The 23898-nt window shown below is 37.6% G+C and overlaps 1 pseudogene; it reads right to left on the bottom strand.

Annotated features, from left to right (window-relative positions):
* Positions 1 to 8882: 8882 nt before the first annotated feature.
* Positions 8883 to 9490, bottom strand: LOC101340648 (protein lin-7 homolog C pseudogene; annotated as a pseudogene).
* Between the last annotated feature and the right edge of the window lie 14408 nt (positions 9491 to 23898).

Genomic DNA, 23898 nt, shown 5'->3' on the forward strand with positions numbered 1-23898 from the left:
TTCTCTCATGTCTAGTAGGCTAGAAGTCCGAATTCAGGGCTTCAGCTCCAGGGAAAGGCCTTCTCTCTCTGTCGGCTCAGGGGAAAGCTCCTTGTCATCAGTCTTCCCCTGGTCTAGGAGCTTCGCAGGCACAGAGATTCCGGGTCCAAAGGACGTGCTCTGCTCCTGGTGCTGCTTTCTTGGTGGTTTGATGTCCCATGTCTCTCTGCTCACTTCTCTCTTTTATATCTCAAAAGAGATTGGCTTAAAACACAATCTAATCCCGTAGATTGAGTCCTGCCTCATTAACATAACTGCCTCTAATTCTGCCTCATTAACATCATAGAAGTAGGGTTTGCAACGCATAGGAAAATCACATCAGATGACAAAGTGGTGGACAATCACACAATACTGGGAATCATGGACTAGTTAAGCTGACATATATTTTTGGGGGACATAATTCAATGCATGACAGTTGCCAAGCCCATGATGTGTCAACACTTTCCCTTTCTTGACTTTGGGTTCCCCATTTCCATTCTTCTAGCCTTCCTGTCCTCTCCTATCTTCTTGTCCTTGCCCCTGAGCTCTTGTGTCCATTTAGTTTCGTGTATACGAACATAGTTGAGATACGTGTATTATTGCTTGTTTTATGAGCCTGTCTAATCTTTGGCTGAAGGGTGAATCTCAGGAGTGACCTCAGTACTGCGTTAAAAGGGTGTCCGGGGTGGAAGTGTTTTTATGGTCATGTTTATTTGCTTGCTCACGGTGAAGCAGAGAATCTGCAGTGACAAATTCATCACACGTGTGAAGTTTAGGAAGCTTCTTGATCATTGTTAACTGGGTTTGCAAGAGTAAAAAATGGGCTCAATGGCTCCACAGCAGACATCTTGGTGAATACAAAGATCTGGAATCTATTGCTGAAGTCACAAAAGAAAATGCTTCCAATATTCATATCCAGGAAAATCCCCACTAGGTGTAACTGGGGCTTCAGCCAGAAGGTAGTCAAAGGCATCTTACTGGCTAAGTAGACTTCCTAATTCCTCATATCCACAGTCCAGAAGGCAGTTCTGTAGACAGTAGCATAGTCCCTTGTCTGGTAATAGATTCCTTGTAAACACCCTGATGCCATTCTTTGCTGGTTCCCACGTCCACCTCGCTCTAATGGCAGCCAGAGGTGAACGCAGCATACAGACTGAATATTTGAATGTTTTTCCATACTTATATTTATAATTCTGTTTAAAATACCCACACTGAACACTCCTAATTTGACACTATTTGAGTTTTCTAGGCTTTATATTTTGTTAGGTAGGCCATAAGTTACTGATATTTTAGTGGATTTGTTTGTTTGAATTGATCTGAGACTATTTGTTGGACTTTCTATGGCTGTGTATAAGCATTGCAGATTTGAATCATTATGTAGTGACGTAGGAGAACCGACAAGAATATATAGTAGTTAATATTATAATTAGAGATTGGACATTTTTTTAAATCAGAGCTAATTGAAAGTCAAGAGAAAAGGTTGTAAGTCATTTTAGACCTATTACAAGTTGTTTTGGCTGCTTTTTAATGTAAGTCTTGGCTATGGCCACTTTTTGAGCAATTTTATATTGATTATCACTGATATATATACAACATTGATTATTAACTGAGGCATAGACATTATTGTGAGAGTCTAACATGTAATTTAAAGGTAATTTGTTTTGTGAAATTATGTAGATTTTGTAATTTTGAGGAGATGGTTATTATAGATTTTAATTGTTTTAAATTTTGTAATTTTAAATGAATTTTTAAAGAATTATTTAGAGTGTGATTTTTCTTAATGTATGACATATTACTATCAATTAAAAAGGGATTGGATTTTAAAATTGAGTATTTAAATAGGGTTTATTTGGTTAAGGGCCTTTTAGTAAAAAAAAGTCAAAGACTATAGACAAATTAATTTTTTTTTAATGCAAACAAAGGCTTACTATAAAAGTCTGTGGAAGAAAAATTAGTTTGATATTATAATTTATAGTATATTTTAAGTGAGGTTGTGTAATTATTTCAATTTCTAGATGTTTTATTAATTTTAGCTTTGTTAAGTCAGTAATTATTTTTATGGGAAGAAGTGGCTTAAAGAATTATTTGATCATTTTGTATTAAAGGGAGACAAGTATTTTTAAAGGGGGCTAAATTTTGGCATAAGGAGCCCTGGTGCACAGTGGTTAGGCACTCTGCTGCTAACTGAAAGGTCAGCAGTTCAAACCTACACAGAGCTCAGGGGAGGAAAACCTGGTGATGTGCTCCTGTAAAGATTACAGCCTTGGAAACCTTATAGGGTAGTTGTACTCTGTCCTATAGGGTCACTATGAGTTGGAATTGACTCGACGGCAATGGGTTTGGTTTTCTGAGTTTAAATATTAAAACAAAAACCAAATCAACCCTTTGCCGTCAAGTCGATTCTAACTCAGAGTGATCTTATAGGACAGAGTAGAACTGCCCCATAGGGTTTACAAGGAGCAGCTGGTGGATTCGAACTACCAACCGTTTGGTTAGCAACCAATCTCTTAACCACTGCGCCACTAGGGCTCTTTAAATATTAGTAAGAAAGTTTAAATTGTGTTTATATTTTGGCATGATTGAATGGAATAATATATTAAAAGGTATTAAACAAATTTTTATTAATAGTTGTTTTATTATTATTGTAATTGTATTGTTTATGGGTATTTTAACTTTATGTTATAAACAGTTTGAAAAATTTCAAGCAAAGCCAATTAATGGCCTTTGATATTATATTTTAGACTCCTAAAAATTTTTTTGAGCAGGGCTTAGTCCTTGAGTTTTGTATGTTACTAAATTTCTTAGTTTTCAAACACTTTTAAATTTGTGGGTTTTTTTTGACCATTTTTTGTAATTATTTTAATATTGGCCCTAGTTATTTTTATATTTTTATGGCTTTTATAATATTTATTTATTTATTTGTATTTACTTTCTTTTACTGAAAAAGAACATGCAGTCATATTCCACAGGGAGACTCAACCAGGAGAAAATACCCTCAAATCAATTTTAATGTCACAAGTATAATTTTGCTTTTATTTTTATTTCCTTTTATATTCTGACTCCCCACCAGACTGTAAGGTCCCTGAACTTGGGAGCAATATTAATATTGTTCAATGAGGTTGACACATAATAGGTGCAAAAGAAACAGTACCCAGTCAATGAATAAGTGAAAGAGTCAAAGACAAGGATGCACTGTTCACCCTTAGAGATCATGATTGTCCTGCCTGTCATAATAATGTGTTAGCCTAAGATAGTGAGATGGAAAAATCAAAAATAATGTGCAAATTAGAAGATTAAGTAATTCAATAAAATTGCAAAATAATCAATTGTCAGTCTTCGTGAATTCATAACATTATTCAGAGAGTGACTGGACACAAAATGTCTTTCAAAAACCCCATAGCCATCAGCAGACACAAGGTAACCCTACAATGTCCTCAGATACCCTAGTCAGTATAACAAACATCTCCAGGGGTCAAACTATTGTAATTCTTTATAATTTCCTGGCTCTTAACTTGTAATGCTGAGAAGTCAGATCCTGGACAGCTTTCCTTGATTGGTCTCTAGTCCTCTGTCCACACCAAAATTTAAACACACTGATTATCAGTCCCAGTTCAGAGTCAGATTGTATTAATTCTTCACTAGGTTTTGAGTGTCTACTTTTTGTCTGACTCTGCTTGGTTCTGGATTTTACAAAGGAGCATCAGTCTAGGTCCCTGGGCTCTAAGTCCACATAGCATGTATGGGGGTTTCATGAAAATAAAACTTGATCAGGATGATAGGAATGAGCAACAAGGTTCCGGGTACAACACAAAGACTGACTTATTCTGGTTAGAGGTGTGAATTTTCCTGAAGGCAATGATCCTTAATTATTCCTGTAGGATCCAGAACCCATTGTCAGGTGCAGAAGAGAGAAATCAATTTAAAACCCTAGTGCAGAGTTACCAGAATACGTTGTTCTTCAGGAAAATTGGGCCCAACTTATGAAACTCCTGTGTAGACTGTCCAGGAAGCAGCACCATGATGGGTTTAATTGCATCAGGTTTGGAGATCTGGAGCCTAGCCCTGACATCCACTTATCAGGGCTAAGACATCAGAACAGGGCCTTGATCTCTCAGACCCCTGCTTACCTCATTTGTAACATGGGAATAATATCAGGGCTTTGGGTTAGAGGCAGGGGAGCAGCTTGTTAACAGCTCAGCCTCTGGAGCCAGAAAGCTATTATTTTGTGTTAAGATCATCCCTTCTTAACTTAGAGTAACCTGGGGAATTTTATTAATCACTCTGTGCCACTGTTTATCATAAAAAAGTAGAAATTAAATACAGCATAATTCATAAAGTGGTTTGAATATACAGTGTGGGTTTCATGTTAATTATTGATCACAGTGACTGGAACAAAGTTGGTTCTCTTTTAGTGTGACTAGAAAGTACTGTTATTGCAGAGATCATTTATTTCACTGTTTTGATTACTCAACACAATGGGTGTGTGGGAAAAATAATAAAATGTAAAAATAGAAGAAAAGATCAATTATATTCCAGCAGTAACACTATTTTGTCAGACATAAAAATTAGAGTTCATCTAACTTACTTTTCTCTCTCCCCTTTCTAACTCAGGCTAAAGAGAAGAGAGGGGCTCTTTCTCATTCACACAGAGAGACACAACTTTGAGCAACACTCACAGAGAATCCAGAAAACATCCTGCAAGTGACCCAGAAAAGTTTTGGAGAAATACTGAGAAGATTGCATTGCACTGCAGTAGAATTTATGGGATCTGAGAACGGAAACCTAGGCGTGTCATTAAACCATAAGCTAATTCTCCGTGTAGTTCAATTTGTACATATATGTGCATGTGTCAGTGGATTTTGTTTGGATATTTGAGTCCTACCTGAAACACTGCACATCAATTTTTCCCCTTATATTTACACCCAAGCCTCACCCTGACAGGCCTGAGAAAAGTAGCAGGCTCTATAACACAAGTGAAGAGTTAGACAGTGCACCGATTCCAAAGTATCTGCCTCCCTCTCTCTCTCAGATTCAAAGTCTATGGCACAGGGACTTCCAGGGATCCCCACATCTGGTCCCACATTGAAAAACTTCCCAGCACACAGCCTCCCCTCCCCTGCCCCCACTGGAGCATGAATGGAGCTACTCATGTTTAGACAGGTTTGCCCAAGTTTTCTCTGCAACCTCCGCTCTGCATCCCTCTCCTGTTGGACATCCCTCTGCCCTGTTCTTGCCCTGAGCTTAAATCTAAGGAAGCACTCACCTGGGCTGCTCTTTGCTCCTGAGCTCCATGCAGGAAAGTGTCATTCAGGATGAGCCCAGGACACCTGAGGCCATAGTTACAGGTACATGGTTCCTGGACCTGGCCTCTCCACAGAGATTCCATTATCATGTCACCTGTAGAACAAGTGACAGTATCTGCATGGGGAATCTGGGGCATCTCCAGTGAGGAACAATTGCTAATTCCAGTCAAGTCAGTAGGAGCCATCACTGGTGATTAAGTTAAACTCTTGGCCATTAATGAGAAGATTTTTTTTTTTTTTGGCAGTTAGAAAATTCATAAACATTCATTTATTCAGGAAATACAATTACTAGTATCCTTGATATTTCAATGATCTTTCCACATTATAAAATATTCACATGTATTCTCTTAAATCCACACCAAGTCATGCTGACGTTCTTTTCAGGTAAGTCATAACCATTTCTTCTACTGAATGCTATACTATCCATTTTAATTGTAAACAAAGTACTTGAGACAAATTACTTAAGTACTTGAGTAAAATAACTTAAAAATTTTGAAGAGGATAATGATTAAAACAAAACAAAACCCCACAACAAACAACACGTTTCTGAATCATCAAACCCCAAAGAACTAGGCACTATAATCTAGTATTATACTAATGGATAAAGTGGCCATTTAAGACAGCACATCATTATCAATGACAATATTTCTCATCTGCACTTTTAGACATTCTTTCTCAAATAATAAACACTTCTTTTGTAAGTTTTAAACGTAAAGAGAGCGGAAAGATGACAAACATTAACATTTTACATTTAAACTTCTGGCAGATTGTATTTTAAAAAATAATAATAAAGGTAGACTGTAATTACTTCCCAGATAAGGAATGCCAAGTACCTTTTATTCCGAAAGAAATTACTAAGAAATATAAGCAATCATTAAGTAGTTGCAAACTGAATTATTCTGATACTTCCAAACAGAGTCCGGTGTGATTAGGGCATTTTTAAAGGGGAAAACTAGTGATACTCAGCTCTGGGTGTCCATTAGAACCACTTGGAAAATGTTTAAAAAGTAAGTGTCTACCCCACCCCTGGAGATTATGATTTAGTTGGTGTGGGATAGGACCCAGGTATGAATATTATTTTAAAACTCAGCAGGATATTCTAATATGCAGCTAAGGTTAAGAACCAAGGAGTCAACCCATTTGAAATACCAAGAAAATAAATGGAAACTGGGGAAGGAAGATAATTTATATTTGTAATTTACAAATCCAGCATCTATTATAAACTTACAACGTGCCAAGTTATGTTCATGAATCATACATTTATAAGACAAAAATTTCCTTCATTTCCTCCCTTTACTAGACCACAACTGTACACCTTTGTCACTGAATGACTAAATGTTTGTATGGTCAAGATTTAAAATTCCGGGACACACTGAAAACTTTATTAATCAAAACAAACTACTGCTACTCACGCTTAACAGGAGCAAGTGAAACCACTGTATTTGGCTCCTTTAAACTATGCTTGTTTTAAGAATTATAAATAGGTGCCAACCCACACAAAGAACAGATTGTGGATTACTGTGGAAGGAAAAAAAAAAAAAGCTTATTCAGTTACTAAATTGCAACACCAAAAAAGATTTAACTTGGCTGAAAGTTCTGGAACAGCTGGTATTGATCCAGGAAGCTATAATTTATAATGAAATGTTGACACACCCTTAAAAACTATTATAGCCGTAGCTATACTAAAATAAGATTTCTTCAGGGTTTTCATACCCTGTAATGCAAGAATATGAGCATAACAATAATATTACCGTTTTTTTAATATGCACTGATACCTCTCTTTAATATATAAACCTCTACAACAAATATCTCTAATAATTTTACAATTAAATTAAGTCCGTAATTCTTCTACACTATTTTGGTCTCAACATTCTAAAGACATTAATTAATTTTGAAAATATACTATTTAACAATACGATCCTATCAATAACAAGCACATTTTGAGGCGGACTAAAGATACGTTCAACCATGCAATCCAGTGTTCAGGACCTAAATGATAAATAACAATGCTGACTGACTTTTTATTCGGAAAATGATTGAAAACTGGAATAATCAGTAAAGACTCACAGTGCTCACAAACATGCAGGAAAAAGTATACATTTCTATTCTTCCTGAAGGAATGTTACAAAATGCCCACTTTTTACACAAGGTAGATAATTATACCAAGTTCCTTACATATTTCGATCCATTATCTTCCTTTTAGCACCCATCACTTAAAATTTTTAAAAACAGTACAAATTTTCCTCTAAGTAGTGACTAAAAATGAACCTCATCTATTTAATTTCAGCCTTTAAAAAGCCCTCAGTCACAGTCATACACTAATAGCTGCCTTTCAGTAAAACAGTGACATCCAGTGGACAAATTAAATAATGTCACCTCTCAAAATTCTCATCGTTATATTTGAAGCGTAAACAAAGTTTGCTTTTCTAAACCCAACCATTTTAACATGAATGAGTTCCTATTCATTTTGACAAGGAGTCTGCAGATTCTTATGAATACATCACCTCCTAATTTCTATACATCTTAAATACATCCTTCTTTCTTCTTTAAAATCAATCATTTAAATTGAGCTAGTAAAAGTGTGTAACTCTTGAGGCTAGTTGAGGTTAAAGGAAATTACTTTTTCTTCTTTGCTTTCACTATTGCTCACGAAGACTAAAACTGGCTCATCTCTAGGACGAAAGGACAAAAATATAAGAACTCTATTTAAATAAAAATGAATAGCACTAAACAAATTGGCAAAAAAAGAAATTTGAACTTGTTTATGCATTTGTAATTTATGATATATTATTGAATATAAATAGAAAAGGATGTAATCAGGGATGCTAACAACCAAATTACATTCTCTTACCTCACTGCTCTAATATTGTGAAAGAATACGTATTTTAGCAATGATTGTTTCAGTGTTTAAAAACTTACTTTTACAAATAAATATAAATGAATAGTCATTATACATTAGGTTTAAATAAAAGTAAAAAACTTCCACTGTGCCGAGTTATGATTTACCATTGATTATTGTATTATGTGTATGTTCGAAAGTACAAAACGCAGCAGTGATGTTAACACTGACAGTATAATGAACTGCTGTAGCAGAGACTTGATGTCTAATTTCTGGGAAAACTGTAAAGAAATTTCACAGGTAAAAAAAACAGGGTAAGCAAAAAAAGAGTTGGAGAACTGTTATTTTTAAATAGGCAGCCAAATGAAGAAAGCTTTTTTTTAAAAAAAGATTAAGAATGTTAAAAGTACATTTTAATATTAAAAAGGCATTTTAAAAAATCTATAACAACTTTATGACAAAATCTGCATTTGAAAAAGGCCTGTAAAAACAGCAGGACAGAACTGCCCTCATCACCTTTCACTTTTTCTTGTCAGAAAAAAGTGTATGCATCTCTGGAACCATAAATGATGTTAAAATAGACATTTATAAAATGGCAAGGAGTATTCATGGGAAGTTTTCGTTTGTTTTTTTTTACAATCATTGGCATTGCAGCCATTAGTAGGTCGCAAGCAATACTTCGCTAGCTAAAAGCAAAGTGGAATATAAAGTTGTGAACTGCGTTAGGTCTGTTGCCTGTGTTTTGCTGATCTCATTTTTTCAAAGCGTGACTCCATTTCTTCTAAGACTTTGGGTGTATATCGTACTACTAATATAACCTTCCCTTGAGCTGCTTTCAGCAGTTCTACAGTTTTTCGTGATGTTTTCCTTCAGTGCTCACTCCATTAACAGAAAGGAGCTGATCTCCTCGTTCGAGGCCCCTATGTCTATCTGCAATCCCACCTGGAATTATTCGAGGTATATAGATTGGAGAGTTTTGTTCCTTGCCTCCCATAATATTGACTCCAAGGCCCTCTTCTGTTTTTGGCAGCTCAACAACTTGAGGATGAGAATGTCCTTCACTGGCAGCAAATGCAGCGACAGTAGCCTTTGCAGCTGCATTAGCTCTCACTTCAGGACTGCTACTGACGTCCACGGTCTCTTAGACACGTTCGTATACCTCTCTTACAGCATCGCAAAACTCACTTGGAAGAACTCTTTGTAAAGCCTGAAGTTTCTGGGATACCTCTCCACTCCTTTGTAGTTTTTCCAACAATTCAATTGCTCTTCAAATATCCCTCTCCAGCCACAGAGGTTCCCCCAGCGCCACCATCTTCTCCCTTTGCCCACAGACCCATCCATTCATGAGAAGATTTGATGAGCTGCCCAACAACTGGGATAGAAAGTTTTCTGTGCTCCCTATGGAAGAATCCAAGTTCAGCATCAAAGTTGTCACAGAAAGTGGAAGGGAAACTCAAAGGTGGGTCAAGTGCTCCCTTTATTTTCAAATGGGCATTCTCCTCAATACTTTTTCACCATTCCAAAATCATACTGTCCCCATTATTGGTTTATACTGATCATCACCATTTGATCTGGAGCCTTGTCTCTCACAGGATTTTAAATTCACAACTCTGTCTGCTGTGTCATTTAATTATGGAAAGAAATTTTGGAGCTGAAACCCATCTATGATACCTCATAATCTTTTGGTCTTTCTAATGTTCCCATGGCTCCACAGTGATATCACGATTTGTTTTCCAAGTCACCTGTAATGCTGTGCTTCCTTGTGTCTCTGGATGGGCCACCAGGCTGTCTCACTGTTATCTGCAGGATTTTCAGTGTGCAGGAGCATTCCTCCACCACGCATCTGTCAGTTTGTCAGACTGTGGTGGCTTGTGTGTTGCTGTGATGCTGGAAGATATGCCACTGGTATTTCAAATACCAGCAGGGCCACCCATGATGGACAGGTTTAACAGAGCTTCTATACTAAGGCAGACTAGGAAGAAGGATCTGGCAGTCTACTGCTGAAAAAATTGGCCAGTGAAAATCTTATGAATAGCAGCGGGACATTGTCGGATATGGTGTGGGAAGAAGAGCTCCTCAGATTGAAAGCACTCAAACTACGACTGGGGAAGAGCTGCCTCCTCAAAGTAAAGTTGACCTTAATCACATGGATGGAGTCAAGCTTTCAGGACCTTCACTTGCTGGTGTGGCATGACTCAAAATGAGAAGAAACAGCTGCAAAGATCCATTAATAATAGGAAAGGGGAATGTGTGAAGCATACCTCTAAGAAAATTGGAAGTTGTTAAAAGTGAGATGAAATGCATACACATGGATATCCTAAGCATTAGCGAGCTGAAATGGAGTGGTATTGGCCATTTTGAATCAGACAATCATATGCCCTACTATGCCAGGAATGACAAACTGAAAAGGAATGACGTCACATTCATTGTCATAAAGAACATTTCAAAATTTATCCTGAAGTACAAAGCTGTCAGTGATAGAATAAGATCCACACACTTACAAGGAAGACCAGTTAATACCACCGTTATTCAAATTTACACACCAACCACTAAGGCCAAAGACGAAGAAACTGATTTTTACCAACTTCTGCAGTCTGAAATTGATCAAACATGAAATCAAAATACATTGATAATTACTGGTGATTGGAATGCAAAAGTTGGAAACAGAAGAAGGATCTGAAGGTGGAAAACATGGCCTTGGTGATAGAAATGACCCTGGAGATCGCATGATAGAATTTTGCAAGACCAAAGACTTCTTCATTGCAAATAACTTTTTCAATAATAATGGCGAATATACACATGGATTTCACCAGATGGAAAACACAGGAATCAGAGATTACATCTGTGGAAAGAGATGATGGAAAAGCTCAATACAAAGAGATGATGGAAAAGCTCACCAGTCAACACAATGCCAGAGGCCGACTGTGAAACAAACCATCAATTGCTCATATGCGAGTTCAAGTTGAAGGTGAAGAAAATTAAAGTAAGTCTACGAGAGTCAAAATACGACCTTGAGTATATCCCACCTGAATTTGGAGACCATCTCAAGAATGGATTTGACACACTGAACACTAATAACCAACGAGTAGACAAGTTGTGGAATGACATCAATGACATCATACATGAAGAAAGCAAAAGGTCATTAAAAAGACAGGAAAGAAAGAAAAGACCAAAATGGATGTCAGAAGAGGCTCTGAAACTTGCTCTTAAACACTGAGTTGCTAAAGCAAATGGAAGAAAAGATGAACTAAAACAGCTGAACAGTAGATTTCAAAGGCCAGCCTGAGAAGACAAAGTAAAGTATTATAATGATATGTGCAAAGACCTGGGGATAGAAAACCAAAAGGGAAGCCTTGGGTTACAATACTGAAAGTTTCTTCAGGGAAAATATTGAATGACACAGGAAGCATCAAAAGAAGTTATAAAGAATACAGAGTCTCTGTACCAAAAAGAATTGGTCAACTTGAGATACGCAGATGTCACAACCTTGCTTGCTGAAAGTCAAGAGACTTGAAGCACTTACTGATGAAGATCAAAGACTACAGCTTTCAGTATGGATTGCATCTCAACATAAAGAAAACAAAAATCCTCACAACTGGACCAATAAGCAACATCATGATAAACAGAGAAAGTTTTCAGGTTGTCAAGGATTTCATTTAACTTGGATCCACTATCAACAACTATGGAAGCAGCAGTCAGGAAATTCAATGAGATATTGCATTGGGCAAATCTGCTGTAAAAGATCTCTTTAAAGTGTGAAAGAGCAAAGATGTCACTTTGAGGACTAACGGGCACCCGACCCAAGCCATAATAGATATTTTCAATCACCTCATATGCATGCGAAGGCTGGACAATGAATAAGGAAGACCAAAGAAGAAATGACGCAGTTAAATTATGGTGTTGGTGAAGAATATTGAATATACCATGGACTACCAGAAGAATGAACAAGTCTGTCTTTGACGAACTACAGCCAGAGTCTTCCTTGGAAGCAATGATGGTGAGACTTCATCTCCCGTACCTTGGTCATGTTATTAGAGCGAACCAGTCCCTGGAGAAGGGCATCATAGTTGGTAAGGTAGAAGGTCAGTAAAAAAAGAGGAAGACCCCCCATGAGATGAGCTGACACAGTGGCTACAACAATGGGCACAAACATAGCAATGTTTGTGAGGATGACGCAGGACTGGGCAGTGTTTCATTTTGTTGTATGTTGAGTTGCTGTAGTTTGAATTGACTCAATGGCACCTAACAACAACAACAGCAAGAGGACCATTTCTGGATATATGGACAGGGATTAGGGAAAAGAAATATATATGACAGAGACAAATATCAGAATTCTATGAAATTGAGGAAAATATACCAACAACCTAATGTTACCGAGTTGGTAACTGAGTCAGTTCTGACTCATAGTGACCTCATGTACAAGAGAACAAAACACTGCCCGGTGTGCGCCATCTTCAAGATGTTATGCTTGAGCCCATTGTTGCAGCAACTGTGTCAATCCATCACCTTGAGGGACTTCTTCTTTTTCACTGACACTTTACTTTACCAAGCATGATGTCCTTCTCTGGGGACTGATCCCTTCTGATAACATGTCCAAAGTACATGATACCAAGTCTCGCCATACTTGTTTCTAAGGAGCATTCTGGCTGTACTTCGTCCAAGACAGATTTGTTCATTCTTCTGGCAGTCCACGGTATACAGTGAAGAGCTCAGTGGCTTTGGCATCTAAGGCTGAGCACCAATTCCAAAAAGGCTGCATCCTTCCCTTTCTCAGAGTCAGGATCTAGGGCATAGAGATTTACAGGGATCCTCACATTTGTTCTCACCCTGGGAGAGCCCCCAGCACACATCCTGCCCTCCCCAGGCCCAGCCAGAGCATGGATGGCGCTGCTCATGACGAGATAGGTCAGCACCTGTCCTCCCAACATCCTACACAACCTCTACTCTGTGTCCCTCTCCTGTTGGACACCCTTCTGTCTTATTCTGGCTCTGAGCTTATATCTAAGGAAACACTCACGCGGCTGCTCTTTGCTTTAGAGTTCCTTGCAGGGAAGTGTCATTCAGGATGAGCCCAGGACACCTGAGGCCATAGTTAAAGGTACAGAATCCTGAACCTGGTCTCCCCTTAGAGACACTATTATCATGTCACCTGTAGGACAAGTGACAGTGTCTGCGTCTGGGGCATCTCCAATGAGAAGCAATTTTTATGTCCAGTCCAGTCAGGAGTAGCCACCAATGGTGATGAAAGACAGCTGTTGGCCATAAATAAGGAGATCCTAATAAGCAGCCCAACAGCTGGGACAGAAAGTTTTCTATGTTCCCTGTGGAAGAATCTAAGTTCAGAATCAAAGTTCCATCAAGGGTGGAAGGGTAACTTGAAGGTAGGTCAAGGGCTCCCTTTACTTCATTTCCAATTGAATATTCTCCTCAATGCTCCATCATGTGTCCAAAATCATGCTGACCCCATGATTGGTTCATACAGAGCATCACTACTTGGGCAGGAGTCTGTTCTCCCCCAGGACCTCAAATCCACAACTCTTGCTTCTTGTGGCCACAGGTCATTTACTACTGATAATGAAGTCTTAAGTAGAAGCCTCTCTATGCTAGCTCTGAATCCTCTTGAGATTCCAAAAATGGGTAGGTCATAGCATCCATTCATAAATTCAATGTATGTAAAACATCTGTATTACAGACCCTTAATGTATTTGAGATTTTTTTTTTTTGGTTAAGTATTTTCCCACGTTTTAGGCCCTTATTCTTCAAATATAAAAAGCCTAGATTTAGTTTTTGAGTGACTGTTGTAAACAGATTTAATAGCATTTGAATAATGAAGTAATAACAAAATTGTTTCTGGTTATTTCATGGCCATTCTCCAGGAGGCGCTATGTCCCCGTCTACAGTGTTGGATCCACACCTCCTGCCTCCATTTTACTCCATCGGGTCTAGGATGGATCTGATTCCGTCATTGCTTAGGTTTAGTAAACGTTTCGGTCTCTTATAACCTAAAGGTATTCTGACTATCATCTGCTCAGACAGTATTAAAAAATATAGCAGTTCAAATTCATAGATAAATGTTCAGCCCTTCCTTCTGCCTGGCAACCTTTAAGTCTGATTGACCTGGCAAAAACTCCACCAAACTAAAAGACCCTCAAACTTCCTGGAGAAACTTTTCCTTTTGTCTCAAGACAAATCATTTTTCTGTATTGTTCTGCTAGGACAATTTGTAAATACTTGTAAAACAACTGGTTTCTATTTTTATTTAGATTTGTGTGGACTTGCATTTTCTTTGAAGAGACAACTTTAGGTAAGAGCTGAGACTACAGCCTTGATTTTGCATATTAAATAGAAAATGTAACAGGCAAAAAGTAGACAGCTAATAATTACTATTGAATTTTTACACAATTTACATGAGGACTTTGGAATCTGTTACGTACGTTTTCTATATGCTGTCAAATCACATCTGATTCTGTAGTGTTCTTAACATACATATATGTAAGTCGCTATCAGGTGTATTTCAGTAATGCTTTTTTCACCGTTATGATGTTTGTATAATGCTTTGAAACACATATGTATAACTCACTTACAATGTGAAGTTCTAAATAGAGAATTTCTTAATTTGGAAATAGAAACATATAGATTTGTACAATTTTCTCTAACCATTAACTGTAAGTTGTTAGAAAGTTGTTTTAACCTTGAAAATAAGATAATAGAGGTATGTGAAGTAGGTCATAAATAACTACCCTAAACTGGGCTGTGCACCTGCAATGGAATGTAACATTAATCAAATCTCTATAAATTAGCAAAATATAAATATATCACTAAACATGTCTTATAATTTTTAATGAATTAACTCAGTCTTGAAACATACGTAGTAAACAAGAATATCAATATGTCATACAACAATTCCCTAATTGGCAATAAAACATAATTTAAATCAACAAAAGATAAATATGTCATATAATAACAATTCTTTAACTGGCAATAAAACATACCAATTATACTTGAATATGACAGTACACAGGGTATATAAATTCATGGATTTCCACTCATTTTTGGAGAAGAAGACAGAAGCAAAAGGTGTCTCTGACTCTCCATATGAAGACTAAAAAGCCTGCTAAGATACTTCTCATCACAACCAACCTCAGGCCTTAGCTATGGGGACCACCTCTGAGTTCAAGGGGTGATCAAGTCTCCTCTCTAAGACCACTTGTTAAAGATAAAGGCCTGAAGTCTAAAGATTTGGACTCAAACATTTAAACTGTCATTGTAATTTTTAATTCTGATTTTCCAAGGCTTAACGAATGTCTTGAGGTCTTACTTGAGCGTCTTGCCATGACTACCTTGTGATAAACTAAATGAGTTTATGCATGACAAATCTCAACATTTCATTATTTTAATATCCTCCAGGACAGAATCACTCTGGGTTCTTTCTTTTTATCTCTTGATTTTCATTCACCCTGTACTTCCCCGGGGAGTCCCGGGTGGCACAAAAGTTAAGCACTTGAGTACTAACTGAAAGGTTGGCAGTTCTAATTTACCCAGAGACTCCTTGGAAGCAAGGCAAGGTCATCTCCTTCAGAAAGGCCACTGCCTTAAAAATTCCATGGAGCACAGTTCTACTCTGCTCATATAGGGCCTCCATGAGTTGGATTTGACTCTACTGCCACTGGTTTGGTTTTTGGTATTCTTCCCTGATCCTCTAGGTTTATCTAACACAATCATATACTGTAATTGAAGAGAGCAAAACTGATCTTGAATCATACAAAGAATAAAACAAAGAAAATTTATCTGAGTTGTGGTCTGGCATCAAGAGGGAAAATATTAAGATTATATACAAGTTATTTTTTATTTCTTTTCTCAGATATAGAGACCCCAATGGTCGTTATGTAAATTATACTTGTGCACTTCCAAATGTTTCCAAACTTGAGATAAGCAAATGGAAGATAATATGAAACACAAAATGCTAATAATGATTGACAGCTGTTTCACGTGCCTGTGCGACCTATCGTTTACTCTGCTGTAAATGCACGGGGTTTACACTTTTGTCAAACCACCAATGGAATTTTAAATGCATATACTCTGTTAGGATAACAGGGCATAAAAAAATGAGTAAAATTAGCTACTAGGTAAGAATTTTTATGTATATGTGAGTTCAGGGCTTGGATAAAACACACAGCATATGATTGATTGCAGCTTTGTCTGTTTTTATTTTTGCTAAACATTTAGCAAAACAAACAAAAAAAGGTGATTTCAGCCTCAGATGGTCTCAAGATCAGTTCTAGTTTGTTTAACAAACCTATGAAAATACATCCTTATGTTGGGGAAATAAACTTAAAAACAAAACTTACTCCTAACCCTGAAAAACTCCACAAAAATAAATGAGAAATAAGTTTTATGATTGAATAAGCATTAAACCATAATGTGATGCATCACAGGCAATTCACTAAAGAGATTTCACAGACAGAAAGGAATCTGACCCTTTCTGTGCCAAAGTGGAAGCAACCCATTACATTCATTTTTTCAAGGTAAAATTGCTAATTTTCTAGTACTTTACTTCAGGATGGCTGAGGTTATGCTGGGAGCCCTGGTAGTGGAGTGGTTAAGAGCTTGGCTGCTAACCAAAAGGTCATCAGTTTGAATCCACTAGCTGCTCCTTGGAGACTCTATGGGGCAGTTCTACTCTGTCCTATAGGGTCACTATGAGTCGTAATCGACTCAGTGGCAAGGGAAATGAGGTTATGTTAATCACCTTCCAGGAAACTGGGATGTAGGGGAGGATGACCTGAAATTACTCTTTAAAGAGGTGGCTGCCAGGTTTTTGAGTTAACACTTTAAGTTTGCATACTTTTCAAGAGACAGAAACAATTTACAATGACAAGTTGTTGTTGTTAGGTGCTGTTGAGTTGGTTCTGACTCATGGTGAACTTGTGTACAACAGAATGAAACACTGCCCTGTCATGCGCCATCCTCACAATCGTTGCTATGCTTGAGCCCATTGCTGAAGCCACTGTGTGAATCCATCTCACTGAGGGTCTTTTTTTTGCTGACCCTCTACTTTACCAAACATGATATCCTTCTCCCAGGACTAGTCTCTCCCGATAATGTGATGTAAGACAAAGTCTCCTTATCCTTGCTTCTAATGAGCATTATGGCTGTCCTTCTTCCAAGACAGATTTGTTCATTCGTCTAGCAGTCCATATTTTTGCCCAACACCATAATTCATAGGCATCAGTTCTTCCTTGGTCTTTCTTATTGATTGTCCAGCTTTCACATGCATATGAGGTGATTGAAAACACCTTGGCTTGGGTCTGGTGCACCTTAGTCCTCAAAGTGACATCTTTGCTTTTTAACACTTTAGTGAGATCTTTTGCAGCAGATTTGCCCAGGGCAATGCATCATTTGATTTCTTGACTGCTGTTTACATGGGTGTTGATTGTGGATCCAAGTAAAATGAAATCCTTGACAACTTCAATCTTTTCTCCGTTTATCATGATGTTGTGTATTGGCCCAGTTGTGAGGATTTTTGCTTTATGTTGAGGTGTAATCCATACTGATCTTCATCAGTAAGTGCTTCAAGTCCTCTTCACTTTCAGCGAGCAAGGTTGTGTCATCTGAATAACGCAGGTTGTTAACGAGACTTTCTCCAATCCTGATGCCGCATGCTTCTTCATATAGTCCAGCTCCTCAGATTATTTGCTCAGCATACAGATTGAATAAGTATGGTGAAAGGGTACAACCTGACACCCACCTTTCTTAACTGTAAACCACACAGTATCCCCTTGTTATGTTCGAACAGCTGCCTCCTGGTCTAAGTACCGGTTCCTCAGGTGCACAATTAAGTGTTCTGAAATTCCCATTATTTGCAATTTTGTTCATAATTTGTTATGATCCATGCATTTGAATGCTTTTGCATAGTCAATAAATCACAGGTAAACATCTTTCTGGTGTTCTCTGCTTTTAGCCATGATCCATCTGATATCAGCAATGATATCCTTTTTCTATGTCACCTTCTGAATCTGGCTTGAATTTAAGGCAGTTTCCTGTTGATGTACTGCTGCAGCCACTTGTGAATGATCTTCAGCAAAATTTTACTTGTGTGTGATATTAATGATACCGTTCGATAATTTCTGCTTTCTCTTGGATCACTTTTCTTTGGAAGAGGCATAAATATGGATCTCTTCCAGTTGGTTGGCCAGGTAGCTGTCTTCCAAACTTCTTGGCATTAAAAGTGAGTGCTTCCAGAGCTGCATTAGTTTGTTGAAACATCTTAGTTGGTATTCTGTCAGTTCATAGAGCCTTGTTTTTCACCAATGCCTTCAGTACAGCTTGGACTTCTTCTTTTAGTACCATCAGTTCTTGATCATAAGCTACTTCCTGAAATATATGAATGTCGACCAATTCTTTTTGGTACAGTAACTCTGTGTAGTCTTACCATCTTCTTTTGATTCTTCCTGCATCGTTTAATACTTTCCCCGTAGAATCCTTCGATATCGTAACTCAGTGCTTGAATCTTTTCTTCAAGTCTTTCAACTTGAGAAATGCTGAGCTTGTTTTTCCCTTTTGGTTTTCCAGGCCTTTGCACATTTCGTTATAATATTTTGCTTTTATGTCCTTTGTATTAATAACAAGTCACCTAAAGTGAATTCTGAAAGAACAGGTGGAGAGGTGAACCTCTTACTTTATTTTCAAAAGGGAGAATGGAAACCTCTTCTTCTTAATGTGTGTTTTTCCTTGCATTTGTCATCAACGACAAAAGTATTTTGGTAAAGATGATTGTGTCCACTGAGTGAGTTTTGAGAGACTTTGCAGGAAGTATCATTTGTTTTTCTGATATAAAAAAGAAAAGATTTTTATTCCTTGTTCACCAGCGCAATCTGTGATTACATTCCATATGGAAACCTATTGATTGTTTAATATTTGGTTGAAAGAGACCAGAAGAAATCCCCATTTCTCCTAAATATACCTAATAGGCATGTCGTCAGCCGGGATTTCTGAAGCTGAACATCATTGACTTGGACAGGATGATCTTGTTGTTAAAACAAAAATCATGTTAAGCCAATAACAGAAGTTGATTTAAGTTTATTTAATATTTGATTTGCAGGTCGGGGTAACATTTTGACTAAACCAAACCAAACCCACCGCCGTGAAGTTGATTTGCACTCATAGTGACCCCACAGGGTTTTGAAGGCTACAAATCTCTACGGAAGCAGACTGCCACATCTTTCTCTTGAAGTGCTGCAGGTGGTTTTGGACCACCGACCTTTTGGTTACCAGTCGATTACTTTAACCACTGTGCCATGACTAGAGAGTCAAAAATTTTCCAAAGATAAAAAAACTTCAAAAAATTCCATTACCTCACATTATCGACACTGCCATGGAAAAGGGCCAGAACAGTGTTTTTATAATAAGAATTTACCCCAAAACACAGCTTTCTCTCCAACCCTGGAGTTTCTGTTACCTGAAACTGACTGAATTCTTCAAAAGAGCACAAAGTCCAAGGCAAAAGGATCTTTACTAAGTAGCGAGACTTCTGTTTGACTTAAAGGTGACTTTTAGGAAATAATTCTGCTCTAGGCTCAAGGTTGTAAAAATCACCTCAGGGCAATGGCCTGGGTAGGTTACCCTAACTCCACGGACCTCAGAGATCTGGATTCCAGGAGAATTATAACTGATTCTAATTGTGCAAGTCTCTGTTTTGCCTTCTAAGATGCTTATTGGCATCCCTGACCTCCAGCCACTAGATGGCAGTAGTACCTACTGTAAACAAGCAAAAAAGTCTCCAGACATTGTCAATTATGTCTTCTGTGGGGCATAATGGTTTCTGGTTGAGAACACCTGGAAGCCACATAATGTGTTTCAGTTACCTAGAAAATATTATTTCATGGTGTAACATTCTACTTTTGCCTTAAATCAAAATAATATCGAATTAAAGAGGTATGGCAGGGTGAGAGGAGGGAAATTCTCTAATGAAAACCCATTGTGAGGCCATTTAGAACCAGAACTGAGCTCACTGTGTAAACACCAGGAGGCCAGAGATGATTAAAAGAGAAGAGTGGTGAGTCCTCTATAAATTTAGTACAAAATCATAATAATAATCTCAAGTTTTAGAAAATGTGGCTAGGAGATAGCAAGATGGAGACTGTAGATATCCATAACTAAACTGATACCGAGTGCCAACTGTATACATGGAAATATGTGTGTAATTTGTCACATGTTGACTCTGTATTTAGGAGTAATGGACATAGATGTAATTTTCAATACTCCACCTAAGGAAGTGGAATATTTCATTATTTTCATCAACCAAACTACAGCCTGGGATACCCTGAACAGCACTGTCCAGTGGAACGTTCTATGATGGAAATGATCTATATCTGTGCTGTCCAATGTGGCTATTGAGCATGTGAATTGTGACTGATGCTACATGCAGAAATTAGGAAGTTTTGATATATTGTGTTAAAAATATATTATTAAAATTTATATCGCTTTTTTGTTTTCATTTTTAATGCACTTATTAGGAAATTTGAAATTACAAATATGCCTTGCATTATGCTTTCATTGGAGTGTGCTGTTCGAGAAGATGGCAAATTGTGTAGCCCTTTACTCCTTAAGTGCTCAGCTACCAAGAAAGATTGGATGTTCAAATTCATCCTGACACACAGGAAGTAAAGCCTGGTGATCTCCTTCTGAAAAACCAGCCATGAAAACACTGTGGAGCACTCTGCAAAATATAGGATTGCCATAAGTTGGAATCCACTCAAAGGCTACTGTCTTTTTTTTAAAGAATTCTTAATTTTTTTAAATTGTACTTTAGATGAAGGTTTACAGAACAAATAATTTCTCATCAAATATTTAGTAAACATATTGTTTTATGACAATGGTTAACAACCCCACGACATGTCAACACTGTCCCTTCTCAAGCTTGGGTTACCCATTACCAGTTTTCCAGTCCCCTCCTGGCTTTTAGTCCTTGTCCCTGGACAGTCGTGCTCCATTAGTCTTGCTCCATTTTATGGGGCTGTCTAATCTTTGGCTGAACAGTGAACTTCGGGAGTGACTTCATTACTGAGCTGAAAGGGTTTCCGGGGGCGATACTGTTGGGTTTCTCCTGTCTCTGTCAGACCAGTAAGCCTAGTCTTTTTTTGTGAATTACAATTTTGTTGTACATTTTTCTTCAGCTCTGTCCAGGACCCTCTGTTGTGATCCCAGTCAGAGCAGTTAGTGGTGGCAGCAGGGCACCATCTAGTTGTACTGGACTCAGTCTGGTGGAGGCCGTGGTAGTTGTGGTGCATTAGTCCTTTGGACTAATCTTTTCCTCGTTTCTTGTTTTCTTCATTCTCCCTTGCTCCCTAAGGGGTGAGACCAGTGGAATATCCTAGATGGCCGCTCACAGGCTTTTAAGACCCCAGACGCTACTCACCAAGGTAGAACGTAGAACATTTTTCTTTATAAACTGTGTTATACCAACTGAGCTAGATGTTCCTGAGATGATGGTCTCCACAGCCCTCTGCCCAGCAATTCAGTCCTTCAGGGAGTTTGGATGTGTCTTTGGAGCTTCCATGACCTTTCCTTGTACAAGTTGTGCTGGCTTCCCCAGTATTGTGTACTGTCTTACCCTTCACCAAAGTTATCACTTATCTATTGTCTATTTAGTATGAAATATTGATTTTTATCTTTTTATGTTAATGTAAAAATGGCATGGCAGAAGTGTCTGACCCCCTGTAACTTCACAGGGTGAAGGAGAATCAAGATCAACAGCCCAATGCTGATTCCTATGAGGCAGAGGTCAGGCATACCTCCTCTCCATCTTTTTACTAATTCTGATGCCATTCTCTGCAGCCCACACTCCTTCCACACACTTATCTCCATTGGAAGGAATCAGTATTCCTTGGTGAAATGGCTGACACCAAGCCTGAATGTGGGTTGGTACAAGATGAGCCTGGGATATCTTCTTGTGTAAGAATATGAGAGATTTACAGGTTTGCTACTGGCCAAATCTGGGACAACATGAGCATGAAAATAAATAAAGATTGTATCAGAATGCAACCATTTTATAATATAGTATTTATTTAATAATAAGAACGAATAAATAAATAAATGGGGTCAATGGAAAGTAGTTGCCAACTAATCAAAGTTGAGGGCTGCCGTTAGGCAACCACCCTGGGGTTGGTTGATTCAGATGAAAGTTGTCAATAGAAGTCAAGGCTGGTTAGGGAAGTGTAATGAACAGCACAGCAGCAGCATCTCAATGTATCTCCCCACAAAATACTAATACATTAGAAAGATGCAATGGTAAATTTAATGTGGAGAAACTTGGCTGATGCCAACACAACTAGGTTATTGAGGTTAACCTGACAAGTGGTGGGACAGGTAGACACAGTGTGGTTCCTGGTATCCTGCACTGAGAGGAGCACAGCATCATCTCTGGGGTCTTCGTGAAAAAAAGCATGAACAAGGTCTAATCATAAGGAAACAACAGACAAAACCAGTGGGAGGATCTTCTATAGAATGTAGAAGTTTGAGAACCTGAAAGTCAAGGAGTGATGGAGGAAAAGTTTGAGAGTGGAGAATGAAGAGGTTTGAGAATTAAATGCAGCACATGTTTCTGAATGGGGATCCTGGACACGAAATGAAAATGAATTATTATGGGTCAATTCGAAAATTTGAATAGGGTCTGTGAATTGAGCTTTTATGTTTTATCAGTGTTGGTTGTCTGATTCGAAGGAGAGTAGAGTTGTTTTGTAGGTGTCTTTGTTGTAGAGATAATCACACTGGAGAATGTATGGATGATGTATATGTTTTCAAGCAGCTTGCTCTCAGGTAACCTAGAAAATGACTAACGATAATGGGATACTAGAGAACAAAGGTGATGGAGCAAATGAGGTAGCATGTTAAGAGCTGGGGCATCAGGGTAAGGAGGATGTGAGAGTCTTTGTACTATTCTTCCAATATTTCTATATAGTTCTAATTATTTCAAATTTTATTACTTAAAAATTAAGAGCGATTTGTTGACATGGCATTCCCTTGATTTTTAAAATGTGGTGGAAATGCTTACGTAAATTTTTACAATTTATTTTCCAAAATAAATTGGAATTATCTGTCTATGATCTGCACTCAACTTTCAGTTGTGTGTTCTAACTATCTTAATCACATTGCATTACCATTAAAAAAAAAACCCTTTTGTCCAATTTGCCAGAAAAATTGCAAGTGTAGTTAAGCTATTTTAAGAAAAAATTAAGTTGAGGCAATTCAAGAACAGGGCCTGCACTGCAAGAAGAGTAAAAGGAAGTCCTTCACAATGAAGGAAAATGACACCCAAGGTCACATTTTTACAATAAATATTAACAAACACTAGAAATGACAAACATGAATAAATATGTGATCTACATGTTATTTTAATTTATTAAATTCTGTAAGCACAGTTGACTCACAGAAGCAAAGTTAATATTATTTATTGTAGGTTATAGGCATATGTATATTTTCAATATATAAAAATAAAAGCATAAATCATGGGAGAAGATACAGGGAATATACTACTTAAGGTTCTGATATAGTCTGTGAAATGGAAGATAGTAATTCTAAATAGAATGTAATATGTTAGGTATGCATACCATGACGACTACTTCACCACTAATAAAAATTTTTTCTAGTTTAAAGTAATTAAATAAAAGTATAATAAATTAACATAAAGATCTAGACTAACCTAAAGGAAGACAAAAGGAGATAAAGAGGAAAAAAAAG

Source organism: Trichechus manatus, unplaced genomic scaffold (assembly GCF_000243295.1).
Source record: "Trichechus manatus latirostris isolate Lorelei unplaced genomic scaffold, TriManLat1.0 scaffold00087, whole genome shotgun sequence".
Lineage (NCBI taxonomy): Eukaryota > Metazoa > Chordata > Mammalia > Sirenia > Trichechidae > Trichechus > Trichechus manatus.